Here is a 6,000-nt window from a genome sequence, read left to right as displayed (position 1 = left end):
TCCTAATAAGCAAATCTCCATCATGCTACTCAAATGGGATCCTACCGTCTTTCAAAAATGGGGCGAACTAGAGGAAGAAAATTTATATAAAATGCTATATAAGGATGCTGAAGATGATACACATGATCAAATTATAATACCCTGTGAGAACTATGGCAAAGGTTTCAAAATTCTGCAAAGATTCGGGTATGATGGAAAGAGCCCTCTCGGACTATGCAAAGAAGGTGTCGTGGAGCCTTTACAACCTGAGCTAACTACAAGAAGGGAACGCTCTAAGGGGCTTGGTTTTCTAAATCCCAAGATTCAAAATAAGAGAACAAAACAAATATGGCGAGTCAAAGTGGCTGAAGTTCAACAAGAAGATGACTATTCTACCGACTCCAATGAGTGGGAATGGGGTTCGGACAAATCCTCCAGCGACTATGAACTCAATGAGACATTTAGAGAGCTAGATGAACCTACAGAGGAGGAGGAGTTTTACAAAAAATTCAGAATCGGTCAAGAACCGACCCATAAGGATCCCGCACAAGCTTCGTTTCAAGGCTCTAGGTCAGGATCACATAGGATGAGGACACCTGTCCCTGAGGGTGCTACTAGTGATGATAATTTGGACTCACTCACGATCGACACTGATGAGGAGAGTGCCATTGACGACCTCGATGACTATCTTGACATACCTGAATATAACCACATCTTCACTATTAGCCTTGCGGACTCTAAAAACACTAAAGACCTTCCCCTCGTTCACCCCCAACTCATTGACTGGGATCAGGATGGACCACCACAGCTTGATACATTTCAAAATGACGAAGCTATTGTTGATTATCTTGGCATTCGTGATGATCTTCCTCTTGGAGACCATAAAGCAGGATACGCCATAGAGCTTAATAACATGGCATACTTTGGTGAGGGTGTCGGGCCTTCTAGTCGCAAAAATGTGAAAATAAAAACAAAACAAGGGTCTTATGGCGAAAACCACACTGTGGCACTATCTGACTCTAAAAAAGTAAAAAGAAAGGACGTATCTGAGGGTGAAAACCTCTCTGAGGCGCCCGAAGATGGAAGGCTTGACATTCTCCCAGCATCATACAAGGAAAAATCGTCCATGTTGGTAGAGGAGACTATAAAGACAAACATTGGTACAGCAGAGGTTCCACACAACATATTTTTGGCTCAATCATTGACAGAGACCGAGAGAGCAAAATTCATAAGCTTCTTTAAGGAACGACAAGTCAACTTCACATGGTCTTATGCTGATATGCCTGGACTAGACCCCGATTTAGTAATGCATCATTTAACAGTCAAACCGGGGGCAAAACCAGTAAAGCAGAAATTGAGGAAAATGCATCCACAAGTGGCATTATTAGTCAAGGCAGAGCTGGAGAAATTACTAGATGTCGGATTCATACGCCCAATTGATTATCCTGAATGGATTTCCAACTTAGTACCTGTTAGCAAACCAGATCGCAGCATCCGAATATGTACAGATTTCAGGGATATCAACAAGGCTTGTCCGAAGGACGATTTCCCATTACCAAACATTGATTTAATTGTTGATCTCACAGCAGGCCATGAGATGTTATCTTTAATGGATGGATTTTCTGGATATAATCAGATCAAGATTGCACCTGAAGATCAACATAAAACATCATTCACTTGTCCATGGGGAACCTTCTGCTGGAATGTCATGCCCTTTGGGCTGAAAAATGCAGGTGCCACGTATCAACGAGCCATGACTACTATCTTCCATGATCTCATGCATGTAATGGTGGAAGATTATGTCGACGACCTTTTGGTTAAATCAATAGACAGAAATACACACTTGGACATACTTTCAGTTGCTTTTGATAGGCTGGAAAAATACAAGGTAAGATTAAACCCAAAGAAATGTGTCTTTGGAGTAACCTCCGGGAAGCTCCTAGGATTCATTGTGTCTAAAAGAGGAATAGAAGCTGATCCAGCAAAAGTCAAGGCCATCTTGGACATGCCACCACCCAAGAATATCAGTCAACTTCGGTCTTTACAAGGGAGACTCCAGTCCATACGAAGATTCATAGCACAACTTGCAGATAAGTGTAACCCTTTCCAGCACCTGCTACACAAAAACATTAAGTTCAAATGGGATGAGAACTGTCAACAGGCTTTTCAGGCACTTAAAGACTATCTTTTGAACCCGCCAGTTTTGATGCCACCAATTCAAGATCAACCATTGTTACTTTACATATCAGCTACTCCAACAGCACTGGGGGCACTTCTAGCACAGCAAATACCTGACGGCAAGGAAAAAGCAGTCTACTATATCAGTCGCACATTGGTGGGATATGAGCTGAACTACACACCAATTGAGCGTGCATGTCTCGCTGTGGTCTTCGCTTCACAAAAATTACGACATTACATGCTTACTCACAAGACCAAGTTGATTGCTAGAATTGATCCACTAAAGTATCTGCTCAACAAAGCTACACTTACTGGGCGACTGGCCAAGTGGGTAATGATTTTGAGTGAATTCGACATTGAATACGTGGACAGAAAAGCCATAAAAGGACAAGCCATCGCAGATCAATTGGCAGAGGCTCCCATGATAGATGATGTGCCTCTACAGTCAGAATTTCCAGATGAGTCCATTCTAACAATGTCACCTGCAAAGCCATGGCAACTATACTTTGATGGCTCATACACACAGCACGGGGCAGGAGCGGGTATACTCTTTATAACTCCCCAAGGCGATTCTATACCAAAGTCATACCGCTTATCATTTCCTTGCACCAACAATATAGCGGAATACGAGGCATTAACAATGGGGCTAAGAATTGCAGTTCAGTGGAAGATCCAGGAACTTCGTGTTTTTGGCGATTCTCAACTTGTCATCCGTCAAGCAACTGATGATTACCAAACAAAAGATGAAAAGCTAATGCCTTACAAACAACTGGTAGATGACCTGAAACAGCACTTTGCAAAGATAGAGTTTGACCAGATACCAAGAGAACAGAATCGTGCTGCTGATGCCATGGCTACAATTGCTTCGCTCATTGATTTACCGCAAAATGAGACTTGCTATGAGTTCCTGGTTGACAACTTGCTGATTCCGTCATATGAGATCACTCCTACGGAGATGATATGTGTTGTTGGTCCTGAATCCCAGTTATATGGTTCCATATTCACATACCTTCGCGACAATATCTTACCTCCCAATTTATCGAACAACCAACGCCGCACTTTCATTCGCCAATCCTCCCGATACGTTATCCTAGCTGATATCCTAGACCGACGAGGTCTAGATGGCACCCTCCTTAGATGTTTAGAGAGTGACGAAGCTCAGATTGCGTTACGAGAAGTACACGAAGGGATATGTGGTCCGCATACTAGTGGTCCTACCTTGGCTAAGAAACTCATCAGGACTGGATACTACTGGCCTACTATGGAAAAAGATGCATATCAGTTTGTCAAGAAGTGTAAGCAGTGTCAAATTCATGGAGACCTCATACACGCACCAGCGCAAAAACTACAGCCACTTGCCTCTCCTTGGCCCTTTTGTCAGTGGGGACTCGATCTCATAGGCAAAATTCACCCTCCTTCTTCCAATGGACATAAATTCATTATCACAGCCACAGAGTATTTCACAAAGTGGATTGAAGCCGTGCCTCTCACGCAAGTTACTGGGAAACAAATCGCTACTTTCATCCTGAACTACATCATTTGCCGATACGGGATTCCTACTTCCATTATCACTGATAACGGGCGTCCTTTCAAGAACCAGGATGTTCGTGAACTCTGTGAGCGCTTCCATATCTCTCATCGTTTCTCCACACCATATTACCCCCAAGGTAATGGCCAAGCTGAGGCGTCTAACAAAACAATTCTCAAAATCCTTAAAAAGACAGTCGACGACGCTGGCCGTAACTGGCATGTCCAACTCAATCCCGCACTTTGGGCCTATCGTACCAGTGTCCGCACACCTACAGGAGCTACACCCTACTCACTTGTCTACGGCGCTGAAGCCATCTTGCCTATTGAGGTCGAGTTACCTTCTTTACGGGTCTCCTTGAGAAACATAATCGACGATGAAGACTACAGGGTCTCTCGCTTACAAGAACTAGAACTGCTGGAGGAACGACGACACACTGCTTTTAATCATCTCAAGGCTTACCAACAAAGGATGAGTCGCAGTTACAATCACAAGGTCAAGCCTCACACATTTGAGGTAGGTGACTTAGTCCTCAGAGAGAACCCCAAGAATCAACAAGACAGAGAAAAGAAGGGCAAATTTGAACCCAACTGGCTTGGTCCTTACATCATCACAGCAGCATATGGATCTGGGGCATATCAGCTCTCAACTACAGAAGGTGAACCCTTGGAGGATCCTATCAACAGCATGCACCTTCGCAGGTTCTACACATAAGCTATTTTTGAGTATCCTAATTTCAAAAAATACAAAAAAATCAAAAAATTCAAAAATACAAAAAAAAATTATAAAACAAAAAAAATCGTTACTTGGTGAAAACCTGGCAAACAGGCACCTTGTGACAACCAAAAAAAAATTGAAAAATCGAGAAAAGTAAAGAGAAATAATTTCGTCCAACGGTGAAAACCACTTCGGTGGCGCCCTGGGCAAGTACCATGGTGAAAACTGGGTCACCAGCACCATGCGTAGAGACTTTGCTCCTCCCTCCTTCAGGATTCACTTTCATCCTTTCACTTTGCACACACTCACAACTTATTTGCTCACAATAAACTTACCCATTCCCACCATGGCTTGTTATTGATCTACCTAAGATTGGTTAGCCATCCATAACCCTCCCCTTTCACTCCCTTTTCCATCCATAATAAATCAGATCCTATCTGTGACTACGACCAATTCCCACGTCTAGTAATGGGTGTGGAACTGAGAACATCACATGCTTCGAGGAGTACAGTTTCTTTCAGCTTTCTTCAGTCTATCCGCACACAATCCGCAATAAAGCAACATTTGCATCGCCAGATCCGCAATAAAGTTTCATCTTCTCCGCAATAAAGTATCAGTTTCATGGATTCAGTCAGTTTAAGATGAGACACAGCAGCAACAATGGGCTTCAACAAAATCAAATCTTTCAACAGACTCAGACAACATATGGTTAAGTGCTATCTGTCCTTTTTGTGAAAGTGAACATTGTGACCACAATCAAATAAGACTTATACAAGTGACAAGAGACACTAAACTTGAGGACTACAGTGGATGTTGGTGTCGAGTCTTGGTTTTCTTTTGATTTTATCTTTTGGTGACATGTCTTTTAGCTTTTCCAGGATGTCTTTGACTAGAGATTCTATCTCCAGGATGTCTTTGACTAGAAAGGCGAGGATGGGGTATCGTCACCTATTTGCATTTGTTGTCTGTGGATTGTCTTTTAGTAATGCTATGACTTGTCCAAGGATATGAGGACACTGTGAGTCTAGTATGAACTGGGGCATTCCTTGTTTGTGACTGTCTTATCTCCATGCAAACAGGTACAATGACTTTCTGGGCCGAACAAATGCCTCGATTGTCATAACCTATTCTGCCATAATAAAGCTCAATGATGATAACGCACAAGAAGCTCTTTCACGTTCATACCTTCTGTCTTCCATCCCCCTTTCTTGATTGACTTCCATTGTCCTTCTCGAGTCCACGTAGCCCGCTATCACATGACTGAGTATAATGACACACCAAAAACATTTGCATTTCATATAGCTACACCTGCATCACCACATATAAGCATTTCATACATACATATAGATATCACAACTGCATCACATCCTGCATACAACACATGTTAGCACATCTCACATTTTCATTATGTAAATAATCATTTGCATTATCATATTCATTTGCATTACATACATTCACATTTGCATCATGCATCACATATACAACATAAAAGAACAAAAATATATTGCATTGCATCATATAAGCATCCATATCATAAAACATGTATCACATAAGAACATCTCATCACATAAGGTACACATGCATATAGCTGCCGCAAG

The sequence above is a fragment of the Cryptomeria japonica genome, chromosome 1 (assembly GCF_030272615.1).
Source record: "Cryptomeria japonica chromosome 1, Sugi_1.0, whole genome shotgun sequence".
NCBI lineage: Eukaryota > Viridiplantae > Streptophyta > Pinopsida > Cupressales > Cupressaceae > Cryptomeria > Cryptomeria japonica.
Note: the sequence above shows the minus strand (reverse complement) of the source record.